The following is a 14,810-nucleotide window of genomic DNA, read 5'->3' on the forward strand; positions in this document are numbered from 1 at the left end:
GCTGCAAGGACTCTAGTGAAATTCCAGTGGCCCCTCAGCTCGCCAGGAAGCATGGAGTGGCCTTCCAGCCCTGGGTCTCTCCTCGGAGCCTGGGCCTGAGAAACAGCGGAGATTTGAATGAGGCCTTTGTCCTGAGAGCTCAGGGGGCCCCCTGTGGCACTCCTACCAAATGAGTGGCTCAGTTTGTGGAGACAGACCCAGGGAAGATCGTCACCATATTCATGAAGGGGACATGGATGTACAGAGCAATTCTGTCAGAATCTCCCCAAAGCTGCAAACATACTTCAGGCCACCAAAAGCATTTCTGTATTTTTTGGGGGGTCACTTAGTTAAAAATGTTCAAGGGTGGACAAAAGCCCAGTGTAAAAGGAAGTCTATGCAGGAGCTTGTGTGGGGATCTGATGCCTCCTTAGCCTTCTGCATACTGAGAAACAGTGATATTCTTCAATGATAATGGGTAACATTATCTAGTTAAGCCTCCTTGGCACTAACTGTCCTTGATAAAAGAACAAATATTAGCACCATTGTAAGGATGGAGAAACTGATACGAAGAGGAAATCAAGATGGCTTGTCCAAGTCTCCAAGTAAGTGGGAAAGCCAGATCCAAGCTGGAGTGTTGGAACTTAGAGTGACCTTGCACTTGAATGTCACTGGAGGAACTTAGGGTGTTGGAAGAACATCTTTCAGGGGACGTCTCTGGGAACTGGAGTACTTTTCTTTTCTGCCCTTCTCCTGGTTCTTCCCTGCTCATCCTTCGTCTCTCTGCCCCAGGGTGGTCTTCCCAGACCACTCAAGCTTTGGCTCAGTGTTCTGTTTGGTTCTTTCTGTGCTGATTACAGTTGTACCTGCTCACCCTCCTCCTCTTTATGTTGACTGCTTTTGCCAATTGGATGGAAATTTTGTTAGTCAAGGGCTGAATCTGTGTTGCTCATCCCTAGATCCTGATCCTTGGTGCATAGTATGCATGCTGGATAGTTTGTTAAATGAATGACCTTCTCAGCTCTCCAGAAATGGACCCTGACCAGAAGGCTGTGACTCTTCAGGAAGGAGAGGTAGACAGAAAGACTTCAGCACACTAGTTTGAAGGGCAGTGGGGTGGAAATGACAGCTGGACTTGTGAAAGTGGAGAAGAAAACGTCCCCCATTTCTATGTGCTTTCTGTAATCACTGTGGAGGAACATAACTGGAGCTGAGTTGGCTCAGGCACAAGAGAAACTAATAGCTCTTGCAACAGTGAGGGACAGAGTTGGGTGGTGGGGAACAAATGCTTGCTGTGCACTAATAGTTGTGATGGTCTTATTTGCTTCTCATAATGGTGCTCAAGGCAAGGGTTTCTATTAGTATTTCCATTTTATAGGTGATGAAACAATGGTTGAACTTTATTCAGATAGATGGTGAAATTGGGATTCTAATCAGAAGCATGATGTTCCATACCTTTTCCTTAGGGATCACGAGTACAGATTATGAGGCTGACTGCCTGAGCTTGTGTCCCTGCTCCATAAATACTAGGTGTGTGATGTTTTGAAAACTACTTAACTTTTTCTGCATTGAAAAAATTAGGATAATATTAGTGCCTATGTTATAAGGGTTATGAAGTCTAAATAGGTCAGTACCATTCAGGCGAAGAACCAGAGCAGTGTCCAGAACTACTGTATATTATTTTATCATCATCAATCATCATCATCCTCATCATCCTCATCATTTCATTGTTCTCAGTACTTCCTACCTATGCCTTCTTATGTGTGATGGTTAATTTTATGTGTCAAATAGACTTGGGCTAAGGGGTACCCAGAAAACTGGTAAAACGTTATTTTGGGTGTGGCCATAGGGTTTTTCTGGAAGAGAATAAAGAATATTATCTCTACCAATGCAGTTGGGCACCACCGAATCTGTTGAGCCCAGAGTGGGGAAAAAAGCAGAAGAAGGGTAAAAATGCTCTTTGCTGGATATGGGGAACCATATTTTCTTGACCTCAGACCATGCTACTTTTGGTTCTTGGGCCATTGTTCTTGGACTAGGTTGTACCTCATTGACTCCCCTCGTTCTTAGACCTTCAAGTTTAAGCTGGAACGACCTCACTGGCTTTTAACCAAGCTTTTAACCTATGAGCCTTAGGGGACAATCCAGATCCAAGCCGTGACAAATCTTTCTATATCTATACATATCTTATTGATTTGGTCTCTCTGGAGAACCCTGGAGAAAACACTGAGGTTTTGCAGAGACTCTGAGTGAGAGGAAGGGGAACCATCTAGAAGGTATGAGGGAAGTTTCCAAATTAGGGGATCCTGAAAGCAGCAAGAAATAGATCATATCTGGTTCTTATGACAGTTATCTCTTTCCTATGCTGCTGTTTTCAAAGGCTAAGAGGTTCCATTTCAGGTTTCCTGAGTTTCTATGCAGTAATTGTGACCTTTCTTTCCTCTCATCTTTCACTTCTGGTGGAGAGGGAAAGTAAGGCGAGGAAGACTTCATCAGGAAATGAACACATCAAAGTGACGCTATTTGGCTACTTGAGATAGCGCGTCAGTAAGATGTTTAGGGATTCCGCTAGGGAAGGAAAGTGAAAGGCCAGGCTTTGTGTGTGTGTGGGGGTGTTGGGGCACTTTCCTTTGATTTTGTCCCAAAGAAGAGTGTCACTGCACTCATTTTCTGCCAGCTCTTTCTGTTCTAGTCCTCTGTTGTGACATGCACTGGGGCTGGGGCCCTGCACATTCACTGTGGACAGAGTTGAGTCTCCACTAGGCTGCAAGGGCTATGATCAAGAGTCACCCACAACTCCGTATCTGGTCAAAGAGTGGCTTGTAAGTTTAATCTTCTCCTGGCTTTCTTAGCTTCACAGTTGGACTTTGCATTTCTCTCATCTTGAGATGTTATCTTAAACCCATCTTTTCTGGAGAACCCAGATGGAAAAGTGAGGAGATCTTTGGTCTCCCTAACAGTTGGCCTGGCCTCTCCCAGAGTCTTCAAGAATCTGAGTTCTACCATTAATGCATCAGTACAGAAAAGAATGTGTGTGGTTTGTTTCAGAAGAAATACACCAAATATGGAAGCACACATCTTCTAGAATTTTGGAGGATTTGCTCTGATCAGTCTAGAAAGTCAGGCAATGAAAACTATGTCTGCTTATAGGTGGCAGTGCCCAGGTGAATCATGCAAAACAGAGAATGGGGTGAAGTTCTGAATTGGGCAGCAAGTCAATAGAAATTCTGAACCTAGACTCTGATCTCTAAAAAATTTCCCCCTCCTTTGATTTTGACACCTTTGTCCCTGTTGGTGACAAGAGAAATGAAAATCCTCAGGAAAATAGAAGAAATACAGGCACTCTATTCTAGTATAAATGGTTAATTTTATGAGCTTTAAGAGGTTGGTTAAAGATCAGACAGGAAAGAGGATTTATGCTTCATAACTGACCTTCTTAAAAAAAAACACTTTTGAAAAGAATATGTGGTGAGGTCAGGGGAATACACATTTTATCTCCAGCATCACAAACAACAAATAAAACAAGCATCCCCAAACACAAAACAGAAACAAAAAAGAGGAATAACAAGAGATTCTCAGCACTCAGTTTGAGTTTGGTGTCTTTATCTGAAAGGTCATTATTTCCTATTGCCTCTTGGTTTTGTTAGGTCAAAAGTAAGTTGATGGTTTAATTTGATTTGGAATCTTTAGAAACTGATTACAAAAAAAAGAAGGAAAGTGGACATTTATTGAATAGTTACTATGTTCCCAGCACGTTCTAGTCTAATAAATATGGATGGCTGCTGTTTATTGAGTGAAGAAATGGGATCCAGCCCTGCAACTGTGAACTACACAGTCAGGTTTACTACAACCCTTGATTTTTGCATTCCTAAAATCAGCACTCCATGCAAAATCCTGCAGTCAAACTCAGGGGCTCACATAAAGGTGTTAGGGCTACAACACTCAAAGCCTTCATTGGCAACCAACAAAAGGAGCCTAATAACAACAGTAGTGTAGTTTTTCAAGTTAAATGGCTAGACATATGCAAATACTACCACACATATAGCAATTTTGCTTTTAAAAAGACCCAAAGATTGCTGAATAAAGGGAGCATAGGATTGCAGCTTAGAAGTCATTCGAAAGGAGAGTCATTTGAAATTGGATGGAACCATGTGCCACCAGATGTGGCTCAGAACACAAGCAGTGAACTAAGGGGCAGGTAGATGTTTGAAGCATGTGTGTGTCTGGCACACTGGGTGCAGTTTTCTGTACTCATCTAGTGTTTTTGTGTAGAGAAAATTGAATAAAAGCAGACACAGAATTCTCATTACACTCAAATTGTTCCCTAATACATCAATCCCTTTGGAACAAATTCCACTTTCAAAATAAATGGAAGAGCAGCCCTAATTGCACTTGCATTATCTATGCAAAGCCCACGACCACTCAATAGGCCAGCACCATTTTTATTCTCATTATGGATAAATTCTGACTCATGGTTTTATATTTAAATTTTCCACTATCACAGACAGTCAGGAGCAAAGTATGTATCTCATATAATCTTTTAACTTTAGATACAGTTCATATTGTCACTGGTCCCGGCAAGGGATTAATTCTTTAATTAATCCTTTTTCGTCTCCAGTTCCCAATCTATAGGCAATCATTCAGAGGTGTTCATTATGGAAACTTCATAACGACCCTAAATATTTTTCAACGCTGGAAGAGCTTTGTGCTCTGCGGCAATACATTTGGTTCTGTAGATGGGCCCAGAGAACCAAGACCAGAATCCAAGACTTTCTGAAGCAGACCTTCTCTCTGGACTCGGGGATGAAACTCTTGGAGTCCCCAGACAGGCCACCAAGTTAACTGGGCTAGTGGTTCTCCCACTTCAAGGCATGGCGGAACCACCTGCAATGCTTGTTAAAGCACAAACTCCTGGACTTCTTGTACAGAGCTACTCAGACCTCCGTAGGTCTAATTTGGGGCCTGGAGGTTTGCATTTCCAACAAGCTTCCAGATGCTGCTGCTGTTCCCTGGGCATCACTTCTTTTCTTCCAAAGAAGGTTTACATTTTTATTGATTTTTAAATTTTTTCCCCATTTTTTGGTGCGTTATAGTTGTACATACTTGTGGGATTTGTAGTTGTATGTGCACACCGCATAACCACATAATTTGGCCAATACGTGGCCCAATATTTCCCCCGCTCCCTCTCCCCCTGTCTTCCCCTGGTCCCTTTCCCCTACTGTATGGATCTCCCTTCCAATTTTCATGAGACTCCCCTTCCCACACACCTTTCTTTTCCTTTTTCCTCTCTCATTTCCACACATGAGAGAAAACATATAACCCTTCACCTTCTGAGTTTGGCTTATTTTGCTGAACATAATGATCTCAAGCTTCATCCGTTTTCCTGCACATGACAAAATTTCATTTTTCTTTATGGCTGAGTGAAAAAAGTCAGTTGTGTATAGGTACCAGGTTTTCTTCGTCCACTCATCTGTCGATGGACATCTAGGCTGGTTTCGTAGTTTGGTTATTGTGAATTGCGGGCACCGTAATTTGAACAGCACTTTGATTGAGGCAGATTCTACAGAGAGCCACGTAGACACAGTGTGCAATAGTCAAAGATAGCCCAATAAAAGGGCAGCTCAGAGTATTTAAAGGGAATTCTTATTTAGACTCCTTTTTCTTAAGGAACATTAAAAGAGACCAGTTACAAAAGCCAGAGCAAGGTTCTCAAAAGCTTTTAGGTGCCTTTCCAGTTCTCCTGACGCCTGGGGTAGAGTGGCTACTTTTCATTCTAGTCCCAAGGTCTTCCCCTTGGCCCCTTAGCCTGCCCTCTTTTTCTTCTTGAGTCCTTTGACTCTGATTCTCTAAATCCTAGGATCTGGGATGTTAAAGGGAAAATTCTCCCAGAGGGCGGAATGGACAAGGCAGATAAATCTCCCGAGTTGATAAATCTTGTCTCTCTCAGACCTATTAATATTTCACATCTAAACTCCGGAGGGAAACCTCGCTGATCCAAAGTGACCTGCCGCCACTCAAGAGAATGTTTCTTTTTTAAATAATTTAACTGTTTTATGGTAGAAAAGCAAGGGGAAAGGGTTCCTGACTAGGTCCATTAACCTATAATTTTCTTTACAATGTTACTGCAATTAGAAGCGTGGTTACTTTTTAAAGTACCCAAGACAAAGGTTTTATTTGAGCCTCTTTATACAGTTCTGATTTTTAGTCTTAAACAGAGAGAGAGAAGTATATTAAATTCTTCCATTATAATTGTGCTCCAATCAAGTTCTCTTTGTATATTTAGAGTTACTTACCTTATATAATAGGATACTATGTTGTTTGGAGCATAAATGTTTAGGGCTGCTAAGAGAGATGGATTTGTACTTATCATTCTCATCTATCATTTATATGAGACATCAGTCTATAAATATTATTTTTAAGTTCATAAAAACCTTTTCCCAAAGTGCATCTTAAGCAAAATCCTAATATATAAAACATAAGCTGCCTGGACCTAGAGGAGAGGCCTGCTCCAGCCTTTCTCAACCAGGTTATGCAAAGGAAATAAACCTCACAGATCATGGTTTGAGCAGATATTTTTCAGGGTCTCCTTAGGATGGGCCACAGTGAATGCCTTAGGGCCTTATGCTCTCCTGGAACTTAGGTCAAGAAGGGCCGTGCATTCAGTGGACTGACAGAACACACGTATCTCCAGCAACGTTGCTTTATTTTGACTCCTCCACCTCTGCATAGTGGTCACTCCCAGATGTATGACTTTTTTTAAAAATTTTATTTATTTTTAGGTGTAAATGAACATAACACAATGCCTTTATTTTTATGTGGTACTGAGGGTCGAACCCAGGTCCCACCCATGCTAGGCGAGCGCTCTACCGCTGAGCCACAATCCCAGCCCAAGTGCATGATATTACGACCTCTACTTTGCTACCAATTAGAGGACTGCTCCATCCAATATAGGTGTAGTGATGACTCGACCTTCAAGTAGAAGTGGATGGGGAGAAAGTCATCAGGTCAGAGAAACCCATGAGGTGAAGCGTGGAGTAATTATGAGGGTATTTCTCTCATGTTTCATATCTCTTCTCATGTCTTCTCTATTGCTGTCCTTTGATGGGACAGACTAGATGTGTCTTGGTGGGCTCTGCTAAGGCCCTAAGGCATTCACTGGGCCCATCCTAGCACTGACCAGTCCCCCTCTTCCCCATTCCCAACTCCTCCCAACCACCCGAAAAGAGAAAGGAGTCACTTAAATGAACAAATTTATCTATATTTATCTCATCAGTTACGAAAGAGGATGAACACAGACCAAGTACCGGCAGGAAAGTAGCTTGTAATATTAATGTTTGTTTATGTTTAAGAAGCACTCTGCCAAGCATCATTTAAGGTGCTTTGATGGCTCCATCTCATTCCTTATTTAAACACCTTGTCTTCACATTATGCTCATGCTATATGAAGAAACAGGCGTGGTGACCTGGAGCAACTTGCCTGTGTGCCCCTTGCTAACTGAGCTCCCTGTGTGAACTTTTCGAGAAGATAAATGGTAACACCAATTGGTGGTTTTCCCAAAAAGGATTGAATAGAAAGAGCTTGCTGCAAAACTATTCCCTTAATGGGAGTTAGGGAAAAGTACTTCAGTGGGAAACTGGGCCTGGGGTGAGACTCAGAGCTAGAGGTTGTCTGTCCAGCATAAGCCTTGGTGTCTGTGCAGCTGGAATTTAGCCCTGGGAGGACGGTGACTCCCCTGGCCTGTTCTGCTGAGACCTAAGCACCTGGGAGTATTTCTTGGTTAATTAATGAGCAAATAAGTGAATGTGAGAGTGAGTGGAATAACTGGTCCGTGACAGGGGCTATCACAGACTCACTGGAGATCCAGATGTGTCAACAAATAATTTGGGGACGATGTGATAAATGATGACACAGATATACCCAAACTCCAAGGAAACACAAGAGAAGGATGAATGAATCCTGCCTGAGAGGACCAGGGAAAGTGTCACAGGTGTTATCACACAGGATCCTCAGCCCATCTCGGAGGTGGTGATGCCCAGAGATGGATGGAACAGCTGGGTGCTCCAACAGGTGCAGCAAGACTAACTTAGAGATGCACCAGGTTGTGAAATGCTCCGGCTCCTGATCTTAGGATCAGGTTTAGTCATGATACATGTGACACAGGTATGATGCTTGCCTTTGTTACTGGCTAAATAATTGATAGGGCTGAACAGTACATTCATCTTAGATCCTTGGGGTCAGTGGTCTAATGGGTTGCTGTTTTTTTGTTTGTTTGTTTGTTTTTGCTGATCCTTGAAGGCAGAGTTGTCAAGGATGTTTCAATTAAAGGGGGAATACAGTGGGAGAAAGAGAATGGAGGAAGCCATGCCTGCTTTGTTCAAAAGCATAAGTATTATGCTGTCTTATGTGTATGAGATATGATGTATATATGCACACACATGTACTGAAGTGGACCAAGACACACAAGGCACGTGTTGATCTCCTTACCCAAGGACTTTCTCGGGCTACATACAATCTGAGATTTAAAAAATTCATCCTGTGGGAGTTTTATAACCAGTGATGGACAAGCATTTTTGGACTGCTGTTTTGGGGTGAATTCTAACAAAGATCATCTACCATACACTGTCCTCATACATACCTTCTAAATTTGGCAAAAATACTTCCAAGAATTTTTATTTTAATGATGCAGTTCAGAGAGATGCTTTCATTTCTTTCTCTAGATTGAACCTTGACATTTATGTGTTATTAGATTTACCTGTATCTCTAGTAAGTGTTCTTGCAACCAAAAATTAAAAGAAAATAATTTTATGCCCAGTATCTATTTTCAACATTCAGGGAAACTTTTTTTGAGTCCAATAGATTTTGAATCCTTTTGTTGCAAAATTTCACCTTTATTTTTCCGTTAACATTTTATTTGGCATAAGACTCTACCTGTCCCATATGGTGATTACATGCATAGTCCCCTTGGTGAGAAGTGATTCTTTTCATTTGAGTTGTTTTCCTGATAATTTATTGTCAGGACATTACTTTGGAGTATGTATAATTCCTCTGGGGGGTTAAGTGTGGGTGGTGAGGTGTTCAGAAAACTGCTACTTGTGGCCCATCCTTAGCTATGATATTCTCTTGCATATTTAGTCTGGCTTTGAGTACATAGTTGATGCTAAACAAATGCTAATTAATAATAACCTAATAAAAATGGATTTAGGGCAAACAAATGCAAAGCATAATGACATCTTAGATTTCTCAAATAACATTCATCACATCTATTTTAGTCTTCTCAAATTCAAGTCAATTTTTCAAATCATTTCTGTAGCAAAGAGGAGGTTAGATTTGGGTTTGTTGTTGTTTTCTTCTAGAATGCTCCATTCCATAGATGCTTATAGCTGCTTGGCTGAGGTGAGGTGGCCAGGACACTCACTGGGATCTAGTGTACCATCCAAGAAATTGGGTCATTCCAGGAAAAGACAAAGATTTTATTTAATTAATAGCATCATTGAAACCACAGCCTCTCCCACTTGTAACCTGGATCTTGGTTAAAATCAGGGTCGATAAGAAGATAGACGTGGTATTGACAACACCTTCTCCTCCAACAACTGCTCCTTTTCTCACCCATCCTCACTTTTCTATGTAGTCCAATTGGAGTTGGTTGTCTCATGTTCAGCACCCAATTCCCTACCAGCTTTTCTTCTTGGTTCTGGACCTTCCCTGTCTTCCAGCCACTGTGTTTCCAGGAGGAACAGACACAGTGTGGCATATATGCACAGTGGAATAGCGTTCTTCTTAAAAAAGAAGGGAATCCCATTGCAAGTGACAACATGGACAGACCGTCAGGACACTATGCTAAATGAAATACGTTAGGAACAGAAGGACAAATACCACATGATGCCACTTCTATGAAGTACACAGAATAGTCAAACACATAGAAACTGGGGAGAATGGTGGTGGGCGTTCATTATTCAATAGGTAGAAAGCTTCTGTTCTGCAGGAGGAGTAAGTTCTAGGAATCGGTTTCACAGCCCTGCCTAGAGGGTATCATGCATAGTGTGCTGAAGTGATAAAAAATGGGCATACTCCAAACCTCACTCGGTTCTTCTCTGAGCTTCATTTCACTTCTCTGGAAATAGGGATAATGCCAACTTAGTGTCCCTGTGAGAACTAAATGCAATCCTGCTTATTGGATGTCTGGCACATCTCTGGTAGCAAATGAATATCAATTTTGTAACCACCGGGGAGGTGTGCAGGGCTTGATGGTGGGCATTGTTTGTAGAGCCAATCTATGAGTCTGAATTCTGTCTTTTCTACTTGCTGGTTGTAGGGTTTGGAGAAGTTATTTAGTCTTTCTTTCTCGACCTCAGTTTCCCAATCAGCTAAATGGGATCCATAAATATTGTCTAATACTCAGGGTTTCTGGGAGAATTGAAGAGGCAGTACATGCAAAGTGCCTCCTAGATATTAGCTGCATTATGATTACTAGTTTCCTAGGAAAGCGAGTAGCCCTTTTTCATTATTTCTTAATTCCGTTTTATTATTCTATTATCCTTCCTTCCCAGGTGGGAAAAATGGGTCCCCATTGCTAAAGTTACCGAGGAAAACGCTGATCTCCCAAAATAGCTATTGAGCAGTAATTTTCAAAATACATAGTAAACCCAAGCTGTACATGAAAGGCTGTTAAAGTAGGTCATTGCCACAGGGCTGCTTAGAGAGGGTGCCGCTGGGGTGATTTATGTCTGGGGGGATTATTAATTAAACAAAAGAGGGTCTGTGTTTTTGAAAAATGCCTCTGCCACAGAAGAACCGTGCATGAAGAGACACAAAGGAATAGATGTGATTAAAGAGTGTGTCTCTATCTATCTATATATTCAAAAGATTATGCATTAAACAGGTTTTGTTTCTGTGTGTAATGCTTGGGAAGTTTTCACAGATCTCTGTGTGGAGCTTGGACCACTTTGGTAAGTTCACTGGAAAGGAAACGGTTTGTGCATGTGAAATTGATGCATCAGTAAGGAATGGGCTCTGGATCCTAGGGAAGGGCACACGAAGGGTGTCGGTTTGTGTGTGCATACCCGAGTGAGTTCCAGATGTGTGACCACTGGACGTTTTCCACATAGGATTTCTTTTGGGGGATCTTGACAAGAACAGGGACTTAGAGGTATACCCTTAGGAGAGGGAAGCCTCATGTAACAATTCCAAGCATTAACAATCGATCTTGGGGCCTCTCCCTCTATCCCTCCCCTCTTCTTCCTCACATCAGTGAAAACATTCTCAGGTTTTCTTCTTCTTTGGAATTCCCAACCCTCCCACAATATTCTTCTTAATTTTTTTCCTCTATTGAGTGAAAATGTCTTTACTGATTTTTCCTGGTTATTGAAATAAGGCAATTTGTAAAATTATAAATTTTTTGTAAAACATTTATTTCCTAATAAATGTTGAAATAAATTATGAAATAAATGTTTTAAGTTAATTTACTTATTTTAATTAGGTACATATAACAGCAGAATACATTTTGATCCAATGTACAGAATTGCAGTACAACTTTACATTTCTAGGGTTGTACATGATGTAGCGTCACACCCTATGTGCAGTCATACATGTACCTAGGGTAATGATGTCCATCTCATTCCACCATCTTTCCTGCCCCCATGCTTCCTCTCTCCCTCCCTCCCCTTTGTCCAATGTTTCTCCATTTCCCCCATGCGTCCCCCTCCTCATCATAATAAAATTTTATAAAAATTTTGTAAAAATGTAAAAAATACAGATATGTAAAAAAGTCATAAGATCTAACAAAAATAAGTACTATCCATATTTTGGGCCATAGCTTTCCAGATTTTTCCTGTGTAGGCTTTTGCATGCTAGTGTACAACACATACGAAGTGTTTTGTAAACTGCTTATATCATTTCATAGTATAGTATTTAATACATCTCCACGTCTGTTTCTTTTTAAACATAGCTTTATTACATATGTCTGAAAAGACGCAGAATATTTTAGATGCAATAATTTATTTATCAGTCCTATAAATAGCCCTCCAAGAATTTTTCCAGGTTTGCTATTATAAACAACTCTGATAGGAAAGTCTGTGTACATATATCTTTGTATAATTGCCTGATCATTTTCTTAGAATGAAGTCCTAGAAAGTTAATGGCTACAGTTAGGTAGTTTGGATTCATATTAGTAAATTGCCTTCCAGAAAGTCTGTTTCAGGGAAAAGCCTCACAATGGTTTGAAGGCGCTTCTCCCCACATCCTCAACAACAGGGGATAACACTGATCATTTTACTCTTTGACAATTTGATGGGCACAAAAAGACGTGCCCTTGTTTAAGTTTGCATTTCTTGTCTATTTGTGAGGTCAAACATTGAATCTTGACAGTTTATGTTCTTTCTCATGTTATTATGTTGGAATATTCATATAAAATTGCTTTGTATATCTATTGATAAGGAATATCAGCCACGTTAATGTCATACATAGTAAACATTTTCCAAAGTTTAATATTTCATCTTTGGTTTCAGTGCCTTTGTTCATATAACATTTTACCTATTTTATGAACAAATTTGATAATTTTTTGATTTTTAACAAGAGTGGCCAACCCCACTGCACATGTATAAAATTAAATAGACATAGATCTAATATTTTACACATAGGGCAAATATAAAGTTCATGATCACAAAGAAAGTTGTGAGGAAGAAGTCACTTGACTTCATCAGATGGGAAGATATTGCATGGTTGGGTGACAGGTGTCAATCATCCCTGTAACTTCAGAGAAAGTGCTCTCAACCCCAGCCTGCTCTAGGGAAGTATAGAGGCTGGTGATAAAGAAGAGTCCATGTCCATTCTGGTGTCTTGGGACATCTTTACCTCCAGAAGCCTGCGTCCAGATGTAGTGAAGAGCCCCCAAAACCTCATCACGTGAGATTTTATTGGAAGAGGCAGAAGGGCTTTTCCAGAAGATGATTCTTTGGGAGCATAATCATTACATCTAAGTTTTTGAAAAATCCTTGTGCGGAACCCAGATTAGATGGATCCTAAATTTCCTCCATGGATACAATCAATGGGTAAAAGATACAAAGAGACTTCTACTTAATATGAGGTAGACCTCTGTCACAGCCAGAAGTACCACTGAACTGGGTGGGGTAGTGTCCGTCCTTTGGCATCAGAGGTATTTCAGAAAAGGCTGAAATTGTCTCTAAGGGAATGTGCGACTTTATTATCTTTCATTTAGTTAGATGGAAATGTATTTTAATGGGACCCCTTTTCCCCAGTTTGTTCCTCTTCAAAGCTACCCTTCGTACAGCTATCAGAGCGATCCATTTAAAAAGCGAAACTGTCCCTCCTACTTGTCTTCTTGAAATAACCGAGAGTTTCCATCAGCTTTAGTCTGAGCATCTTAATCAGGTCTCCCAAGTGCCTCCCCTGCTTCTTCCCTCGCTCCCCCAGTTCACGGTTCAAATTCCTGCAACAGTACACCGTCTGCAGCTCATCCTATCCACCACGCCCTTTCTTTCCCCGATGCTCTCATTTATGCCCCTTCTTTCTGGAATGCACCGCTCTGCTTCTTTATCTGAGTAACTTCTCTTTTTCATGTAAGCGTTGACTCAGGTTCCACCTTCACCCGGAAGTTCTCATTAACCACCTCCCCTTGACTGAATGGGGGTTAATATCAGCATCTTTAGGGTGGGAGGATTTTGAGAAGAACATTCTATATACCTATCACTTCATCGTATCTAATAAAAACAATGGTAAGAGAAAACACCGATTGATGCATCTATTCAATATCTACCTATTGAGAACCTGTGAAATGCTCTGTTCTGTATGGAACGCATTTCATATGTTTCATGAGTTTTCCAACAGTCCTCTGGGATGTGCATTTTTAATATCCATATTTTATAGGTGAGGAGATAAGAAGATTAGTGGAAAATAAGGAATCTGTCCAATTAGGACCACACAGCTAATAAGTGGAGGATACAGGATTCAAACCCAACTGTGTCTGATTCCAGGACCCAAGCTCCTTACCATAGGCTAAAACTCCACAAAGAATTCTTGGCTGATAGATTGACATAGAAGGTCAATCAGAAAGAATGGTGAATAGCACAGGTTAAAATAGTGACAGAAAAATGTACCTGATGAGTGGCTTTTCTTTTCTTTCTTTCTTTCTTTCTAGAATTCACAATCTCTTGTAACTTTGAGGCTCATGAATGAGTCACGGTGTCCTGCACAGAAGCCTGTCTCTGCTCCCCTGGGTTTTTTCTCTGGACACCTTCATGGTTCCTGCCTCTCTCTCCCTCCTTTCTCTCTCTGCCCGCTTCCTTTCATCCTTCTTTCCTCCCCCTCCCTCCCTCCCTCCCTCCCTCCCTCCTTCCTTCCTTCCTTCCTTCCTTCCTTCCTTCCCTATACTGGGGATTGAACCCAGAACCACTTTACCACTGAGCCACATCCCCATCTTTTTTTTATTTTATTTAAAAAAATTTAAGTCAGGGTCTCTCTAAGTGACCCAGGATGACCTGGAATTTGAATCCTCCTGCTTCAGCATCCCAAGTCACTGGGATCACAGGTCTGTACCACCGTGACTGGCAGGGCTCCTGCTTTTCTATTGATGTAGCTGGTGGCACCCTTTCTTCTGGTTCTTTCCAGAGGTACACCTCTTGCTGACTTCATGGGGAGGTCTCTATCACATTCTGGTCATTCTTCAGCAAACCATTTTCTTTTCCTTTCCCTGTATGTCATCGTCACAATCCCTTCTTCTGCTGACCATGGCATCCTGACCCTATCTGCAAATCTCCATTCCTGATGTCCCTTCCTTCTCATTAGAATCAACCTCCTTCATCAATCTGCCCTGGAAG

The sequence above is a fragment of the Callospermophilus lateralis genome, chromosome 3, assembly GCF_048772815.1.
Source record: "Callospermophilus lateralis isolate mCalLat2 chromosome 3, mCalLat2.hap1, whole genome shotgun sequence".
Classification (NCBI taxonomy): domain Eukaryota; kingdom Metazoa; phylum Chordata; class Mammalia; order Rodentia; family Sciuridae; genus Callospermophilus; species Callospermophilus lateralis.